Source organism: Lepidochelys olivacea (genome assembly GCF_965140295.1).
Source record: "Lepidochelys olivacea isolate rLepOli2 genome assembly, chromosome: 1".
NCBI classification, from domain to species: domain Eukaryota; kingdom Metazoa; phylum Chordata; order Testudines; family Cheloniidae; genus Lepidochelys; species Lepidochelys olivacea.
This window is the reverse complement of record NC_140411.1, coordinates 26,413,247-26,434,050: the sequence shown is the minus strand read 5'-3', so window position 1 is coordinate 26,434,050 and position 20,804 is coordinate 26,413,247.

The following is a 20,804-nucleotide window of genomic DNA, read 5'->3' as shown; positions in this document are numbered from 1 at the left end:
GGGAGTGGCTAAGTCATTATGCAAGGTAGCCTATTTCCTCTCGTTTTTTCCTACCCCCCCCCCCAGATGTTCTGGTTTAACTTGGATTTAAACTTGGAGAGTGGTCAGTTTTGAAGGGGTTTTACCAGCAGGAGAGTGAGTTTGTGTGTGTATGGGGGTGGGGGGGGATGTGAGAAAACCTGGATTTGTGCTGGAAATGGCCCACCTTAATTATGCACATTGTAGGGAGAATGGTCACTTTGGATGAGCTATTACCAGCAGGATAGTGAGTTTGTGTGTGTGGTTTTTGGGAGGGGGATGAGGGGGTGAGAGAACCTGGATTTGTGCAGGAAATGGCCCAACTTTATTATCATGCACATTGTGTAAAGAGTTGTCACTTTGGATGGGCTATCACCAGCAGGAGAGTGAATCTGTGGGGGGGGGGGGGTGGAGGGTGAGAAAACCTGGATTTGTGCTGGAAATGGCCCACCTGGTGATCACTTTAGATAAGCTATTACCAGCTGGACAGTGGGGTGGGAGGAGGTATTTTTTCATATTCTCTGTGTATATATAAAGTCTGCTACAGTTTCCACGGCATGCATCCGATGAAGTGAGCTGTAGCTCACGAAAGCTCATGCTCAAATAAATTGGTTAGTCTCTAAGGTGCCACAAGTATTCCTTTTCTTTTTGCGAATACAGACTAACACGGCTGTTACTCTGAAACCTTTCTACCTTTGTAAAGACCTTTACTGGCAAAAAGTTCCAGGACTACACATTCATAATGCACAATTCCAAAGGTTATGAGGTATATTTCATTGTTAGACAATTAGAGAAGGAAAAGACATGGATAAAACTGGTAATTCAGGGTAGTAAACTAATGTATGTGAAAGTTAAGGCCTTGGACATTCGTTTTGCATAGTCTTTAAACTTCTTGCCTATGAAGCTTAGCAAGCTCCCACAGGCAATGGGGTTTGAAGGTTGTAAAGGGTATTTCCAACTTTTTTTTAACACTTTAAAAAGCCAAATTATGTGGGGCCTATGCATGGGTAGAGCATTATGGCATTGACAGCCTGAAGCCTGGGAAAAAAGCAGAATGTTGAGACTGGTATTGGGGCAACCAATATAAGCCATTTGAATTGCAGAAAAAGCTTGCCTACTGTTGTCAGCAGGATGTCAAAATTCAAGAAGGCCTGTATTCTGTAAAGAGAAAAAATCATAGAATCATAGAATATTAGGGTTGGAAGAGACCTCAGGAGGTCATCTAGTCCAACCCCCTGCTCAAAGCAGGACCAACACCAACCAAATTATCCCAGACAAGGCTTTGTCAAGCCGGGCCATAAAAACCTCTAAGGATGGAGATTCCATCATGTTTAAAAGCCCCCAGGATAAATTACAAATTGCTATGCTTGCTTGGCAAATGTATTCCAGAAAGGCACAATTCTTTCCAGAGGCTTTTGAGGACATTACCAAAAGAACTTATGGGTACCTGGTGGTGGGTTTAAATGCTTCCACACCAGAGGTATATAGAATAAGAACCAGGCCTTTCCCTCCAGACTGGCCAGTGGTTTTTTCTTTGAAAAGAACAACAGCTGGGTATAAAAAGAGATGAATTATCAGCAGACCCTTTTTTAAAGTGGAAGCGACTGACCAAAACAATCTCCAGCTGTGTGAAAAGAAACCTGGCCCTTTCAGAATTACATAGCAAATCACCCCAGCAGCAAAGAAAAACTATACTGTGTTCAGTGTCTGATGATTTAGTAGTGGCCATCTCAGAAATAGCACTCAGTACCTTAAAATGAAATGTATCTTTGACACAGAATCAAGTGCGTGTGCTGAAAAAGAGATGCAAATGTATAAAAACTCTGTGTAATGAAAGGGTCTCAGTTAAAAGAAAGAAGCAGCTGGTAAAGCAGTCCAGGGGGTTTATCAGGTCTCTGTTAAGTTTTGCTATCCCTCTGATAAAGGGGCTTTACTCTATACCACTGTGCTTCAAAGATACCTGATGTACATGAGGCACAGCAATGCAGATAAAGGGAAAATAAGTCTGTTTCTACCAGAACAGGAATGAAGTGTGACTGCCAAACTCCCAGGAACACCAAAGAATTCTGATTTTGTTGCTCAGGAGGTTTTGGATAACGTGAATAGCCATTATAAGAAAAATGCAGTGGTATTGCTAAATAAGTTGGTCCAGAATAAAAACTTTTCTTCATGGAAGAACGAAGTGGCTTTATGTACAAAGGCTCGGTTGTCAGTGATTCTAGGGCTGTCACCCACACACATTCCATTCTTGACAGATGCACACCTAAAGGTTGGGACGTGTTAATGAATGCCATGGCAGAGCTGAATGTACCATCTTCTGTCATGGGCAACACAGCCAACAGAGATCTTTTGGGATGCCTGAAGGCCTCAACCACAGACACCAGGGCTGATCAGGAAACATCAGTACTACGCCCTTTTTTTTTTTTGACTCCTGAAAAGTGTGTTGTCCAGGAGCGTCTTTGTAAAACAGGCTGATGAAAAACTGTGTGGCAAGGGTTTGTTGCTGTAATTGAGCACCATCTCTATAAAGGCCCTGTAAGGATAACAGTTGTTGCTTTGGCCAATGTAACAGCCAACTGACTGAAAATAGAGACCATGGGGTAATTCATCAGGCTCACCTTGGCTCCCCTTGAGTGCGGGTCTGTCTTCTTTTAAAATTTTGCAACAAAGTAACATATTGTTTAAATCATAGAATCATAGAATCAAAGAATATCAGGGTTGGAAGGGACCTCAGGAGGTCATCTAGTCCAACCCCCTGCTCAAAAGCAGGACCAAACCCCAATTAAATCATCCCAGCCAGGGTTTTGTCAAGCCTGACCTTAAAAACTTCTAAGGAAGGAGATTCCACCACCTCCCTAGGCAACGCATTCCAGTGTTTCACCACCCTCCTAGTCAAAAAGTTTTTCCTAATATCCAACCTAAACCTCCCCCACTGCAACTTGAGACCATTACTCCTTGTCCTGTCATCTTCCACCACTGAGAATAGTCTAGAACCATCCTCTCTGGAACCACCTCTCAGGTAGTTGAAAGCAGCTATCAAATCCCCCCTCATTCTTCTCTTCTGCAGACTAAACAATCCCAGTTCCCTCAGCCTCTCCTCATAAGTCATGTGTTCCAGACCCCTAATCATTTTTGTTGCCCTTCGCTGGACTCTTTCCAATTTATCCACATCCTTCTTGTAGTGTGGGGCCCAAAACTGGACACAGTACTCCAGATGAGGGCTCACCAATGTTGAATAGAGGGGGACGATCACGTCCCTCGATCTGCTTGCTATGCCCCTACTTATACATCCCAAAATGCCATTGGCCTTCTTGGCAACAAGGGCACACTGCTGAGTCATATCCAGCTCCTCGTCCACAGTCACCCCTAGGTCCTTTTCCGCAGAACTGCTGCCTAGCCATTCGGTCCCTAGTCTGTAGCTGTGCATTGGGTTCTTCCGTCCTAACTGCAGGACCCTGCACTTATCCTTATTGAACCTCATCAGATTTCTTTTGGACCAATCCTCCAATTTGTCTAGGTCCCTCTGTATCCTATCCCTGTCCTCCAGCGTATCTACCACTCCTCCCAGTTTAGTATCATCCGCAAATTTGCTGAGAGTGCAATCCACACCATCCTCCAGATCATCTATGAAGATATTGAACAAAACCGGCCCCAGGACCGACCCCTGGGGCACTCCACTTGACACCGGCTGCCAACTAGACATGGAGCCATTGATCACTACCCGTTGAGCCCGACAATCTAGCCAACTTTCTACCCACCTTATAGTGCATTCATCCAGCCCATACTTCTTTAACTTGCTGACAAGAATACTGTGGGAGACCGTGTCAAAAGCTTTGCTAAAGTCAAGAAACAATACATCCACTGCTTTCCCTTCATCCACAGAACCAGTAATCTCATCATAGAAGGCGATTAGATTAGTCAGGCATGACCTTCCCTTGGTGAATCCATGCTGACTGTTCCTGATCACTTTCCTCTCATGTAAGTGCTTCAGGATTGATTCTTTGAGGACCTGCTCCATGATTTTTCCTGTGGTTAGGTGTATTGTAAAATTCGAGCTAGTGTTTTGGGGGAAAACCCCAGAGTTGGCATTGCTGGGCAAAGTGACATAAAAGCCGCCGACATTCATTTTTTCTCTCTTTGCAGGAGTAATTGTTTTCTTTCACGTCCTAAGTGGAGTACTTTGGTCCTTACTGAATTACATCTTATTTACTTCAGACCATTTCTCCAGTTTGTCCAGATCATTTTGATTTTTAATCCTATCTTCCAAAGCACATGCAATCCCTTCCAGCTTGGTATCATCTGCAGACTTTATCCGTGTACTCTCTATGCCAACTGTTTTAGGTCTATTGATTTCAATCGAGAACTGTTTTTTCATCAGCTAACGATCTAGCCCGTCTTTTACAGCATATCTAATTTTGGTTATTATGATAGTCCCCATTAGGATTTTTGACTGTCCAATTACTTTTATCACTGCCCATGAAAAAAAACCTGCTAACTATATCAAATTAATTATCCAGAGGACAAATAATAAGTCCATTGATACCCTGAAAAATATTAGATTTGAGAAATACTCTTAGTCTTCAGCTATGACATGTGAGCAACTGCATGTCTCAGGCTATCTAACAACTCTGGCCCTCTTTGATTTTTCTAAGGTCTTATCACCAACATATTTAATTGCCAGACTCACTGCCTGAACAGAGGAACTCAGATGGATGCTTTAGAAAGAGCTCGAGATAACTGGGTGGAACTTCCCATGTTAAAGTAAAATATAACTAAAGAGATGGCAATACAGATAGTTTAAAAATTCTTCAGAGCTCTTGGCAAGCTAAAAAAAAATCTTTCATCTACATTAAAATACCCTGTGAAAAGAGACTGACAGGAGGTCATGCTTGTAACATAATCTACAGTCTGTCTAAAGCTCTCTGGAAAAAAATATTTTAAAGATAGTTTGATTGGATATTTCAAGAAATGTCAGCAAGTTAATCTAAGCAAATGGTCTTGTATTCTCTGTTCAGAATTATGGAATTGTTATTCATGCAACATTATGTGACTCCATTCTTCTTTTGCTCCTGCTTTTGTTTATATATCATTATAATTCCTCCTTAGAAACTGAAAAAGCTTATTCCAACTGTGAAGGCTGTGCTCCATTGGGATACATGTTAGTTTTTCTTGATCTGTCAGTGAGTTTATGGTTCAGTCCCTCTTCTTATGCATTCGCCTCACTTCAACATATTGAATGTTTGTGAAAACACATTGTACATATTTTTACATGTATGGGAAGCCTTCAACTCCCCATTCTTTGTGTTTGTTAGACATTCTGAAAACTGTCTCTGCCACATAAAAATAAATAAATAAAGAGATCAACAGCTACCCTGTGGCTCCCTGTGTACTTAAGATACCTGACTGGAATTTAACCACATCTGGTTGGATTGAGAAATTAACCAGAGTCAGGGCCGGCCTACAACATTTTGGTACCTGAGGCGGGGAGCTCAAATGATGCCCCCATGTCTCCTCGCTTGGGCCAAAACTTTGAAAGGTCTCAATTCTGCCTTCTTCCTGTTCTACTCATTTCATGGTACTGCTCTGCTACCTACCCCAATAAAAGAGAACTAACAACTTAAAATGTCTTGTTCAAAAATTTTAAGAGTAACACTTAACTTTAAAACTCCTGAACAGCAAATGTAACTTTTGTTGTCTGCATAGTAAACACTGGCATTTTTATCTGTTTGAATAATCAAAGTGGTGCTTTCCGTGTCTTCTTGGTTGCAAAGATTTGAACTGCTTCCTGCTGAAGGTCCACAGTCTGAGCCAGCTCATGCTTTATTGAGGTGGTTGCAAGGCCGACCAGCCTCTCCTGTGTCATTGTGGAGCGTAGATGTGTTTTTATTAACTTCAGCTTGGAGAAGCTGCGTTCTCCACTGGCAAATGTTACAGGAAGTGTTAGAAGTATACGCAGAGCAACAAAAGCATTTGGAAAGAGGGTGGTCATCTTATTAGTGCACATATATTCCAGAACAGCTGTTGGAGTTGATCCTGCTGAAATGTATCTTGAAAGGGCTTTCAGTTAATCACCTAAATATTGCGCATGTCATCATGTGTCAACACTGTCTCTAGTGCCCTGCATTGCTGGTACAGGTCTTCTTCAGGTATAGTGAGAAGTTTTGGAACATCATACAACAACCCAAATATACTCCTGTGTTCCTTGAGCTGCATGAAACATTCTTCAACTGACTCTATTGCACAATCTGGTTAAAGAATTCAACTTTGAATTGTTGTTTGGGGTCTCTTATGGGATTATCCCATGCCTCGTAATCAAAAAGTCTTCTTCTTTGGTGACTCTTGTATTCTTGAATGGGTGGGAAAATAGCTTCAGTGTGAAGTTCCTCTGCCAACTTCTGTGCACTCTTCAGAACGTTTTGAAATCCCTCATCTGATCGGTAAGACTGTAGGTATGACTTTGCTTTGTCCAGTTGTTCCATTGCTCCAGATATATCAAGGTTAACACCTTGGAGTCTCTTGCTTACAACATTTATTTCAAACAGTATGTCATGCCACAATACTAAGCCACACAGAAATTTGAAGTTATGTATGTTTCTGGTGATTCCATTTCCCTCTGCCACTGTTCTCCCATGAACAGTTCCTGTCATAGCATTATCCTCCATAATGGCAACTATGGCATCATCTATCTTCCCAATTTGGTGTTTGATAGGCTTTATCGCCTCCACTCGACTTTCCCATCATGTGGCACTCAGTGGTTTCAGTGTCAGAGAGGATGCTCCCAGATGTTGTTTCAAAATTTGCCATTGATGAGTTGATGCAGAGAAAAATACATAGATGCTTTGAATTACATTAAAAAATTCAGCATCCTCACTAGAAGCTGATGCTGAATCACTGACCACCAAGTTCAATGAATGAGAACTGCATGGGACAAAAATAGCTCAAGGGTTTAACTCTCAGATCTGTGACTGTACTCCTCTGTTCTTTCCTCTCATGTTGGCTACCATTATCGTAGCCCTGACCTCTCATGTCAGCTATCGCAATTCCCGTATCTTCCAGCTTTTTAAGAAGCACATTTGTCATACCAGCTCCTGTAGTATCATCAATGTCAATCAATTCTAGAAAATGCTCTTTGACAGTCACCATTGCAGGGACATTTTCACTAGGGTTCTGTTGTTATTACAAAACGCACTGTTAAAGTCATTTGTTCCGTATGGCTGATGTCAGGTGTGCAGTCCAGAATAACAGAGTAATATGTTGCTGACTTCAGATCTGCCGCAATCTTCTCTTTGACTTTTGTTGCCAGTAACTGCATGATCTCATTTTGAATTGTTTTTCCAAGGTAGGGGTGTGTGTACATTTTTTGGCTGGTGACTCTTCTTAGATGCTCCTGGAGTACAGCATCAAACTCAGCTACCAGCTCCACAATTTTAAGGAAGTTTCCGTTGTTGGCACATACAGCTGATCTGAAGTGCCATGCAGTGATAGGTTTCGGATAGCAAGCATTTTCACTATGGCAATGAGCCTTTTCAGAGCATTTTGCGAGTAAAGAGACTCTGATGCAATCTTCTCTTGATGCTGATCATCTATGGTGGCCTTTAACCTGAGTCTCATCTCAAGCTCTTTCCACCTATGGAATGCTCTCTGGTGATTTGCTGCCTTCTCATGGCATGCCAGATTTCTAGCCAGATTTTTCCAGTCCTTTGTTCCTGTAGAACCCAATGTGGCTGGAACATTAGACTGGAAGAGTTTGCAACAAAAACAGTATGCAGCATTCTGGGTTTTTGAGTACATAAGCCATGGCCTCTCCACTTTGTCATCATTGGGGATTTCATGCTAGTAATGTGTCGGATGGACACTTCTATTTTCATTGTTTTGGGGAACATGATGTTTTTCACTTGCTGTGGCCCATGCAGTACAAGGAAGTCCCTCAGGCTACTGCTCAAGTGGGTCCACAGTCCTGGATCATCCAGACTTAAGGAACTAAACTCAGCAGCAGCTGTTTCTTGCGCCTCCACCACACTCTTCTCTGATCTACACTTTTCTTCAGGAATGTGCCTGGTTACATCCATTTGAGATGGAGATATGGATGCTGCAGTAGCTGCCAGGTCACCTGCACTCTGACTAACTGGAAGATCAGGCATCTCCTCACCACTCACATGCTCACTGGGGCCGGACGGCTCACCATGAACATTTGTGTCTACGTATCTCAGGAGAGCTCCTTCCTGCTTAGATAGAAAAGCTTCCTTTGCTTGCTTTCTTTTTCTGAATGCTGCCCCAGAGGGGCATTTTCTTCTTTCACTCATGACTGCTGTTCTGTGCCAGCTATAATGGCTCTCAACACTCAATTGAAGGGGACAAATAAGCAAGCTGGTAGCAGGGCCTGAGTGAGGGAAGATATCAGCGTCTTAAGGGCCTAACTGGCTCCTACTACTTCAGTTGACTGCCTGTTCTCCTCATTTGGGTTCAGGGAAGCAGCAGGAAACAGGAAACTCCCTGAGAAGCTGGTGTTAATCAGTCCAGGCTCCTGGGGGTGCTAGAGAGGTACCTAAGGGGCTCCTCCTCCTCTCTCTCCCTGCAGCTTCTGCTGCTTTCTGTTATTCCCTCTCACCTTTTCTCCTGCCTGCCTGTTATGTCTCTTGTGCCCTCCTTCCTCCAGCACAGCAGTCCGCCATCTCTATGCATCTAGAGCAGAGAAAATACATATGCATCAGCAGCAGACACAATTTTCCACACTCTAGGTCCTAGTGGCAGTCCACCCCAAAAACCCCCAGTCTGGCACCTGAGGCAACCGCCTCAGTTCACCTCATGATAAGGCCAACCCTGACCAGAGTGCATTGAAGATCGATGTGCAACTCAAAATATAGCTCCTCCACTCAGCTTCCTACTGAGAATGGAAAAATAGTGTGGACACCCTTGCCCTGTGAAGCTAACATGCTGCATAGGACTGCTAACATTCTGCTCTTTGAGATCTGGAAGTACTCTGTCTACTAACTGAACAGAACATTGTTTACTTAATATAATTTCAAGCTTACCCTGGATATATCAACATCCTTTTTTTGTTTCACTTCATAATGGAGTAAAGTTAAATTAAACTTCCCTAGTATAGCAACATTTTGAATTACCTCACATGGGTCTGTTCCTGTAATATCCAGTGCTATGATGGTCTCAGATTTCACATGCCATATAGTCCTGCTAAAGAGTATCTGCATCAGTAAGTGCCTTGTGACACAAGTAACTGTCCCAAATTCAAGCCCTATAGATTTTAAGATTGCCATAGAACCCTATAAATTCTAAGTTTAAATGTTATAGAACCCTATCTGTGTCATCTGTATTAAGTTCTAAAGGACTTTTCCATAAGGGACACCATACTGCTATCCTTCGGATGAGCCAAAACACTGACTCCAATTGACTTTCAATGAGATTAGGCACCTAACCTGCTTAAGCAAATCTGTAAATCCCACTATATGCCTATATGCATGTTTAGGCACCTAAATCCCTTTGTAAATCTGGCCCTTAGGCCCTGAACTTGTGATCAGTGATCATAATACTTTTCATAACAGTAATGTTATTGCATTACACTTCTGTAGGGAAAAACTCATGTATTATTGTTTTTTGTTCTAAAAGGATCTACACATTTAAGAATGTGATAGAGACTATGGAGAAGATCCTCAGCTGGTGTAGACTGGCATAGCTCCACTAAAGTCAATAGAGTTTTGTCCCTTTGCACTAGCTGAGGATCTCCCTCACAGACATGATCATGGCTCCATAGTTAAAGTTGTGACAGGCAGGGGCAGATTAGGGCTTTGTGGGGCCTTCCACTTGCAGTCCCCAATCCCTTCCACTTGCAGTCTCCTGCTCCCCCTGCGCTCCAGCCAGGAAGCGGGGCCATGATGCGGGGGCTTGTCCCGCTCCACCCCCCGGTGCTCCTGCCGGGGGCGCTCTAACCCCGCTCTAACCCCGCTCGCTGGCTGGAGCACTAAGCGGGCGGAGCAGGGCAAGCCCCCGTGCACTGACCCCTCTCCCTGGCAGGAGCACCAGGGAGAGGCAGAGTGGGGCATGGGAGTGCCCATCTTTTCAGGGGCCCCCAATTAGCCGGAGCTCCTGGGCATGGGTCCCATTGGCCCAGTAGCTAATCTGCCACTGGCAACAGTAGTATGTTATAAGGCTTACCTGTAGCCTCCCTATGCCATTGGCTTGGTCTGTGAATTGCCCGACTGGCTTATTTGAATTATGCCTCTTTATTCCATGCAGAACATAGGGTCTTCACTACTGCCTTCCATCTCTGGTGATCTCTTGCTGTAGTATTAGCTTCTTCCCATATCATTTTGATGACTTTCCGGTCTGCTTCCATTGTACATTTCCAGGTTGTCCCTGGTCCACCTACTCCCCTCTTGCCCTGAATATTCCAGTCCAGTGCATTTTATGTTGCTTGGTTCTTTCCTCCATATGGGTCCTAGACATCTCCATTTTTGTTCCATATTATCCTGTCCTATCAGTTTCTGTGTCATCTACCTCCAGAGCTCTTCATGTGTGATTTTTTTTCTAGCCACCTGATATTAAAGATTTGTCTAAAGCAGCTATTTATAAAAATGTGGAGTTTAGATAGTAGGGTCTTTAGAAGTCTCAGAGATTAGATTGCCAAAGCTAGTCCTCAGTCCTGCAATAAGATCTGCATAGGCAGCCCTTGATGCCTGGGGAGAGTCCTGTTGACATGAGTGGGCCCCAAATATAAGGGTGGACCTGTGAAGATCCTGTTGCAGGATCTTGGCCTTTCTCTGTAGGCAAAGGAGAGCAAATCTGCACCATCTGAAGAAAATTGGTCAAACCAATTTCAGATACAAGTCATTTTAAAAACCCACCAAACTATTTTGATTTGAAGCATTGACAGCTGTATAACATTTCTGTAGTTCTTGCCTGCTTAAAAATTACTTCACTATAATTTTAGATATAAAATATCATCGGGGTTGGTGGTGGAGACATCTACAACACCACATTTTGTCTAATGTAGTCAAACAGCCCAATATGACCCTAGCAGGGCTAAATACAGTGGCATTCTGATGGTCTCTTGAGTGTCATAGGTGACTTTATATTGCCCTACTAAAAATATAGTTGGAATTGGTATGTAGCATTGGTCCCCACAGTCACAGAAAGATATAGGCAACTAAAATGAAAGGATTAATACGAATAGAGAAGCTAGGAGCTTAATGTATACAGTCAGAAAAAATGAGCTTGAGGCAAGATGATAAAACAGTTTAAATAACTTGGAGGAAATAATACCATGGAAGGAAGGAAATTATCCACATTATGTAACAGTGCTAAAGTAGGAAGTATTTATTATGGCTTAAAGATAAAAGCATGCAAACCATTCAGTCAAGGCATTATGAATATTCTTATGAGAACAACTGGACATTGGACTCGCCTCGGGTATAGCTGGGGTTCCATCAGTGGTGACATTCAGGACTAGATCAATCATTAAGAGGAAAAGAAATGCCCTGTACAAAAATACCCACAGATGATCCAAGAGGTCTTTTTTGACCTCAACATCTATGATGAGTAGCCATCTCTGAATACAGACACTTCATTAGTGATAATGACTCTTTATAAGCTACAACCCATCATGATAATATCGAAGCTGCTATTGTGACTAAAAGTCATTCTAAGCATTGTCTTTGCTGTGCCCTTCTATATGCCTGCTGCGAGAGGATGCAACCGTGTTGTATCAGCTGTGTTACAGCAAAGCTTCCTTTTCTGTAGATTTATAAACAATTTTCTGCATTACATAAACAATATAGCCACATAAAGGATAAACTCTGCTTCCTCAGTCAAGCCTCCCCTACAGCAGTGTTCTGTGAATCACAGTCTGTCGATTGGTGGGCTAACACAAATAGGCACAATTCCTGGCACAAATGACAAAAGGCATAACAAAATACCTAACAAAAGATGCTATGGGAGTCCTTTTTTTAGTATAAGCAACTCTTTCCAAAAGCTCAGTTCCATGATTCTTTGTTTCTAATGTCAATAATTTTCAACAAAAAAGATAAGGGGTTGCCAAGTTTCTGTGGTATATAGGTAAGATTGGGACTAAAATGGGTGATGTCCCTTAAACTGAAGTACACATGAAAGGTATGTTCTTGGAAGAGGCAATGACATTATAAGTGGTAGGCAGTCATTTTCTCAAGCTCTTATAGTCAATAGTTGTATGTAGTGTTGTTGTAGCTGTGTTGGTCCCAGGATATTAGACAGACAAGGTGGCTGAGGTAATATCTTTTATTGGACCAGCTTCTGTTGCTGAAAGAGACAAGCTTTTGAGCTTCCACAGAGCTCTTCTTCAGGCCTGGGAAATGTACACAGAGTGTCATAGCTGAATATAAGGTAAAACAGAGTGTTTAGCATAAGCAGTTCACTTGGAATCGTCCCTTGAAATATGAGTTAAGTAGCCAGTTAACACCCCTCCAGGCATAGGGAGGAAAGGAAGGGGGAACGCAGCTGAGGAGTGGTGTGTTGTTAGTGGGTTTATAGACTATTGTAATAAGCCATAAATTCAGTGTGTCTATTCAGTCTATGATTTTTAGTGTCTAGCAAAGTTATGAATTTAAGCTCCAGGCTCATCCTTTGAAAGTGTTGTGCAAGTATTCTTTGAGGATGAGGACCGAAAGGTCAGATATAAAGTTATCGCTTTGTGAAAAGTGTTCACCCATGAGTCATATGGTGTTTTTGTCTTTTATCATTTTCCTGTGTGAGTTCATTTGAGAGCACAGTGATTTTCTAGTTTCACCCACAATAGTTGCTACTGGGCATTTAGTGCACTGGATGAGGTACACCACGTGCTGTGACTGGCATGGATACCGAAAGGTGTGTTGTGGGGGCTGTTGATCATTGTAGCAGTGGAGAGATGTCTGCAGGTTTAGCATCTGTTGTTTCTTGCAGTTGTCTGATGCCGCTTTGAGTTGGTGCGTCCTGGTCTGTGGGAAGCTTGCTTCTGATGATGAGCTTGGAGAGGCTGGGGGTTGTTTGAAGGCCAGAAGTAGGGGTTTAGAAAAGATTTATTTCAGGATAGGGTCCCCATGGAGTATGGGTTGGAGTTGTTTGATAATATTTCCAGTGTGGGGCAGCAGGTGATAAGTAGGGGTGAAACAGGTTCTCTCAGGGTATTTGGGTAGCCCAATCCATTATATGATCTACTTCTCTAGTGGAATGTCCTTGTTTGTGAAGGTGATTTTGAGTGCGTTAACATGTATATCCCAGACTTTCTCCACGGAGCACATTCTGTGGTATTTGAGTGCCTGGCTGTCTATAACAGATTTCTTGCTGTGTTTGGGGTGGTTACTGGATCTATGAAGGGAGATGTGGTGATCCATTGGCAGGTTCTTGCATATAGTTGTCTGTAGGGTTCCATTATGCCCTCAATATGCTAACCCCTTCATGGTCCACCTAAGAAGAATTTCTGGACAATCCACTATGAAACCAATGATGTACCAATGGTATTTTCATCTGCTGGACAGATGACTTAAACTCCCTCATAGATTTCCACCACAACTTCAACAACCACCACCTGTCCATTACACTCTCTCTGGAACACACCCACACCAGCATCAACTTCCTGGGCACCACGACCAGCTTCAATAATGTGATTACTCTTTATCTGACCTATCATCCTCATCCTCACAGGAAACCTGCACAACGCTTTCAAAAGATGAGCTTGGGAGCTTAAATTCATAACTTCTCTAGACACTAAAAATCATGGACTGAAGAGAGACACTGGATTTATGACTTATTACAACAAGCTATAAACTACCAACAACTCCCCCCCTCAGGTGCTTTTCTCCACCCACCTTCCTTTCCTCTCTTAGGGCTTGTCTACACTTTTGGCTAAATTGGCACTGCTGCAATTGATGCAGAGGTGTTGATTTAGCAGGTCTGTTGAAGACAAGCTAAGTCGATGGCAGAGTGCTCTCCTGTCGACGTCTGTACTCCGCCTCCCTGAGAGGCAGAAGGTAAGTCAGCAGGAGAGTATCTCCAGTTGACATAGCACACTGTAGACACCGCTGTAAGTCAACCTAAGTTATGTCGACGTCGGTTATGTAACTGAACTAGTGTAACATAGGTCAACTTAGAGTGTTAGCGTAGACCAGCCCTAAAACTGGAGGGTGTTAACTGGCCTCGTCACCTTGAATGGTCCCTTGAATAACTACTTACACTAAGCAATCTGCTCCACCTTGTATTTTGCTGTGACACTCTAGCTTGGTCTACACTACAAACTTATGTCAGATAACTATGTTGCTCAGGGGTGTGAAAATCCAAACCCCTGAGCAACACAGTTATACCAATCTAACCCCGAAAGTGCTATGTTGATGGGAGGGCTTCTCCCTTCAACACAGCTACCGCCCTTCGGGGAGGTGGAGTACCTATGCCAACTGGAGACGCTCTCCCTTCAGCGTACATAACGGCTTCGATAAGTGCTACACTGGCACAGTCTCTGCAGTGTTTTAAGTATAGACAAGCCCTCTGTGTTTCTTGTCTCTTTCACCAACAGAAGTTGGTCCAATAAAAGATGTTACCTTACCCGCCTTGTCTCTCGAATAGTCAATAGTGTCAGGGGAGGTCTACACTTAAAATGCTGCTTCTGCGCAGCTGCAACCGTGCAGATGCACTGCTGTAGTGCTTAAGTGAAGGCACTCCTGCGCCGACTAGATTGCTTTTCCTGTTGGTGTAGTTAAGCCACCTCCACGAGCAGGAGAAACTCTCCTGCCAACATAGCACTGTCTACACCATGGGTAAGGTTGGTACAACTTCACTGCTCAGGGGTGTGGACTTTTCACGCCCCCTGAGAGACACAGTTATACCGATATAAGTCTGTTGTGTAGACAAGGCATCCGTGTTGGTTGTGGGGTCTTAAAGGGCAGTAAAAGTGAGGTTAACGAGCAATCCTCACTTCCAAGGAGGGTGTCATTAACATAACCACGAGAACAGGAAAGTCTCTCTGCTCTTACTGATCAGAATGTTTTTCAAATGCAGAATTATAAACTCAAATTATGAGACCGTTGTAAGGAAGCTACCCACCGCATCACCAGAAAATAGCCTGAAGTGGCTAGATAAGCATTTTAATCAATGCCACAATTTTACATTTGAATGCTGCAGAACTGACAGTTACATACAGGATCAAACAGCAGCTCCCAGAAAAGACAATAGCAGAAATCTGCCATCGGGTGTGGAGACTAGCACTGGGGCACTGTCCCACACAGAAAAATTTTAAAAATATAAAATTAAGCTACATTTCTCCCAATCCTATGTGCTAATCTCATTTTTTAATCTAATGTATCAGCTTTCCTAGATAAAAGATCTGTTCCAGGGCAGCTGCTCTTCTATGCATGTCGCTTCAGAGATCTTCAAAGCAGCGGGACCTCACTGAACGGTCTATCAGCCACCAGAGCCACTGTTCCAAATTAGCACCTGATCCTATGAGGTGCTGAGCTACTCCTGAAGGGTACTGGGCACCCTGACTGCAGTGGTAGAAGGCCATTATTCAGGACTAGACGCTTACTGAACACATATAGAATTAGGGTAAATTATAGTGTCACACTTCAAAATTAACATGGAGTTGCCAGGGGCCATCTTATCACTTTTCCTCCAGCTGGTAGACTGGGAGAGTTGGCCATCTTCCAGGCTGCTCTCAGTGCTTTTCTGCAGATCAATAAACAAGACACAGGCGAATAGTGCAAAACATTAAGGCAATATTCCAGTTCAAGCAACTACAAACCTTAACCTTTTCAGTGCACCCAGTTTCCCCAAGACTGCTGGTTAAACCAACAGACTACCTCCTCCTTGTTGTGGATGAAGATCAAACCTCAATGCTAATTATTGCTAGCTGTCTGGCTTTTTCGCACCATGAATCGTGAAGTTTTGCTGTTTCACCTGCAGGACCTGGCAGAAGTCAATGGACTCTCCTTGAGATGTTTGTGAGTTTTCCTTTTCAGGAGACCCTAGAGAATGATGATGAGCAGCTATTCTTCTTACCTGAGGACCTTTACCTGTGAAATCCTACAGGGCTAAATCCTGTCACTCCTCTTGTTCAACAGCTATATGAGGTTTCTACGGTAGATAGGATGCTATGAGTTACAATATGCAACAGATATCCTCACTTATCATAGATAGTGCAGGTTCACCCTCAACTAAAGTCCTCTCTCTCCACTTCTGAAGAGGTGCACAGCATTGCTCTCTGTTCCTGGCCTCCCAGATAGCAGTGGTATCAAAAAGGGGTTCTTTGGGGGGTTTTCCAGGTGCCCTAGAGACACTTATATGAGGACCCAGCCACACTGATCCAAGCTTTTTTCACCATCAGTCTGAAAATATTACTTGCAAAGTTTCCATGGCTGCCATTGATTGGTTCCCCACTCACCACGGGTACTCCTCTGTGGCACGTGAAGGCTGTGGAGATGAAAAACTGCCATCTTACAGTGGAAGATGCCACACAATAGAGCTATTGCCCGTCCCCTATTCTCCTCCTTAGCTGACACAAGTATAGCTTGCATATTTAGTCATAAAAAGCTGAGGGATACTACTACATAACTTCTTTCCCCCTCTGCCTCCTCCTCCATCCACCTTTCCCTCTGTGTCATGCATTGAAGGGGAACATGTATCCTATGTAAAATATAGATTAAAAAATAGCTGTTGGGTCATCTAGTTCATCCCTTGGGCATTGTATGATTGTGTCCTATGGCATATTTGCTAGTGCTGTATCCCTTCCAGCTTTGACTGTGATGGGGCTTCCCTTACTTTCCTCATAAGATATAGCTTCTTGTACCTTCAACAATAATTTACTCATCAGTACTCCCATAACGTAAGCATTAGCCTCCCAAGTGCTTATTCTTACTCTCCTGTTGGTCTTGCCTTAACCAAGGTTATAAGCTGCTTGCAGCAAGAGATTTAGGCCAAGATTCTCAAAAGTTACTAGGCTCATTTCAGATATCCCAATTTTTTGGGTGCCCAATTTGAGACATCTTAAAGGGGCCTGGCTCATTTTTTTAAGAGAATGGGCAGCCAGCACTTCCTGAAAACCAGACCCCTTTTAAGGCATCTCAAGGTGGGAGCCATGGAGCTAATTCAACAAATCACTTAAGCATGCGCTCAGCTTTAAGCATCTGAATAGTTCCACTTAGGTTAATGGAACTATACTTAAAGTTAAGCATGTGCTTAAGGGATTTGCTGAATCAAGACCCAAAATCACAGGGCATTTTTTTGAAAACTTGGCCTCTATCTGTGCAGTAAAGAACCATAAACATGGTTCTGCATTTGTTATAAGTAATAACAATTCAATCTAATGGTTTTCACTGTTAGCCATTTCCCCCCAATAGTCAACCTTGATTAAATCTGTACATCTCATTATTTTGTTTTACCAGATTAAGCAAACCCTCTCCCTTTTTGGAGTTTACACCTTTCAAATATTGCTAGACAGCACATAGGAAATCTATTATTATTATTATTTTACTGTATACAATTTGTTTCATTAGCATCCAATTGAGTTTGGGACCTCAGTGGGCTGGATGCTCTACAAACACAGAATGAAACAGTCCAGACAGATAGATAGGTTCTACCTTTTGTTGTCTTTTAACCAATCTATAGGTATTTAATTCTTTACTTTAACTGAATCACTTCTTGGGCTTTAAATCAACTGCTCCAATCCCTTCATTATTTTTTCCCTCTTCTCTCCATACTGCCATAAAGCATGTGATACTTGCTCTGTGGAGAAGGGGGGAAAAACCCACAACAAAATAATACTCCGTTGCTGTAACCTTGGGTGAATGTCAGAACATCAGCAGGAGGAAAATATGAAAGCAGCAGACATTGAGCTGTAAAAAGCTGTCAGTTTCAAAATTATAACACTGGAGGACCTTTCTTTTAGGCTGTTCCTTTCTGTTTTGCCTCCCTCTGCAGCTCTGGCAGCCTTGGTCTGCTTGCCTTATGAGTTGGATAGAGAGACTGGCCCCCTGGTATTGCCATTTCAATTTAGGGAGAAATAGACAATATGGAGCAATATTTTTCCTTTCTCTGCTCATTTTATCATTTTGCTCCTTCCTCATGACACATTAAAACACTTCTCCCATCCCAAAACTATCCACTAAATAAAGAAACATTACATAGTTACCATAGAAACTACTATCACTGAGATACAGAACAATTTCTTGAAGAAGACACAGTAGTACAGGGCACCATCAGAAGTTTGATGCAATGCTTTCAGGAGGAAATGAGGGCCAGCTGTGCTCAGGAGTCTGAATCTCCCACAATTTTCATTCTGCACCATGGAATCTTACTGCTGACAGAAGAACAGATCTTTGCAGTCACTTATTGTGTCTCTCACCATTATCAGGAGGTGCAGTACATAATAATAAATTAGAATAATTAATACTTAGCCCTTGACATCTTCAGAGTATTGTACAAACATTTGTTAATCACGATAGCTTTGTGCAGCTGGGCTTTGCAACAGCCCAAATCCACACAAGTTTCTGGCTATATGTGTTTACTGAGTGCACACACACATGGATGCATGTGAAAAAGAGCCCCAGAAAACGAAATAATGCAATATCTGATCTCGTGGCATCTCCATTCTCCAAAGGCTGATATGCCATGAGCAAAACAAATCTTTTATTACTTCAGTCCCATCAATGACTCCCCTTTGGCATTAAAAAAAAAAAAGTGAAAAAAATAATCACAGACACAAGCAAATAACAGAACCCACACACATTCCCAGTACGCACCTTAGGGGCAATTGCAGGCACTTTGCTACTAAATGAGGCTGCCAAAGGGGGGAGAAAAAAAAATCAATGGTCTTTGTCCTGGCTAGTATGAAGTGCTGTTCTCTAAAGAAGTAATTCCATCACACTTAATATGTCTGCTACGACTGCTGTTTAACGAGAACTCTGCTGCCACCTTCTGGTTGACAGAGGCATTTATAATTTATTTCAGTGGTTCTCAACCTTTCGAGATAACTGTATCCCTTTCAGGAGTCTGATTTGTCTTGTATACTCCAAGTTTCACCTCACTTAAAAACTACTTGCTTACAAAATCAGACATGAAAATACAGAAGTTTCATAGCACACTGTTACTGGAAAATTGCTTACTTTCTCATTTTGTCTGTGTGAAATTTTAGTTTCTACTGACTTTGCTAGTGCTTTTTATGTTGCCTGTTGTAAAAATAGGCAAATATCAAGATGAGTTAATGTACCCCCTGGAAGACATCTGTGTAACCCAGGGGAACATGTACCCCTGGTTGAGAACCACTGATTTATTTTACCCACTGTCCTCATTAATCTTGTATCCTATGCTTTAAAGTTTATTTGCTTCTATTTTTTTTTAAAATGTGCACTATCTATATAGTTCATTTTTCAATAAATTATGCAATACTCACTTTCCTGGGTGTAGATGTAATTTTTTCCTGCATTGCACACAGGAGTTCTAGATATTCCTATCATTAGTCATGAGAATAATCCCACTGAAGGTAATTACCCACTTAAGCCCCAATTCTACAAAGACTGTACATGTTTAACTTTCCACTGTGTGTATTATTCCCACTGACTTCATGGTAGCAAGAACAAACATGATAGTTGTTGGGGTGTTGTGGGGGGGGGAGGGAGTGTTGGGACTGCTCACAGTGCATAAAGTTAAACAAGTCCACTGCTGACTCAGGGACTAGACAGTGTTGCAAACTCTCTTGTTTATATGGAATATTTAGGAGGTTTCTTAAAGCCCCAGTTCCTGGAGTCATGCGATTACATGAAAGTCTCAGATTTGTTTTGTTTTTTGTAATAAATTTCTAGCCTTAATGGTTGAGGAGAAAAGCCTGAAGATCTGAGGGTTCCTAAAAGGCTCGGAAATCAGAAAGCAAAACAGAAGTTAACCCCATATTTATTATTTTTTAAAACACATGATTTGAAAGTCAATCTTATGATTTTGGGGGGCCTGACTCATGATTTTTAAATACTTGGTGATGAGGAATATTCACGTGACTGAAGGGTTGCAGAATTAGGCCCCGGAGAGGTATTTTCCATTTCCAATGTCTATGATCTGATCCTGATTTCTATTACCGCATGGATTCCTACCACTCAGTGGCTTCATCTGAAAATGGCTTTGGGTCACAATGTGGATATTTTGTGTCTGTTTAAATATTTTTTAGTCATGTGTTATTTTCTCTTGTGTAGGGGGGGTTATACTTCTTTAAATTCCATCTTGGCGTACATGTCTGTATTTATTCCCAGATACCATTACACTTCACCAGTGTTTTGGCTGGGGAACAGACAGAAGAGACTGTTATAGCTTATGCATGTCTGCAAGTATATTACAAGGTATTCGTTTGCATATTTTTTTTAATTACAGTTACAGCTTTGCAGCTAAAGGTTTCAGTCTCTTGTTCCGTTTCTGTCCAGTTCTGTGAAAGCAAGAGAGACTTATAAAGGGTTTGCATGGCAGCACCTTCTTAGCTTCCTTCTTACTAAACAAGAAGTTCAACTATTTGTACTTCTTAATGAAAAGTGTCAGATCCTATGGTCAAAAACTATAGTCATCTGATCTTAGGGGGCAGATCCCCAGCCAGTGTAAAGTGTCAATGGAGATATGATGATTTACACCAAATGGGGATCTGCCCATAGGCAACTAATCTGGACATCTAGCCCTGCCCATCCTTGTAGTATGTTGTATGCCTATTACAGAGTATGTCTATACTGCAATCATGGGATGAGAGTTCAGCTCATGTAGACAGACTCGAGTTAGCTATAATCTAGTGCAAACATCAGTAC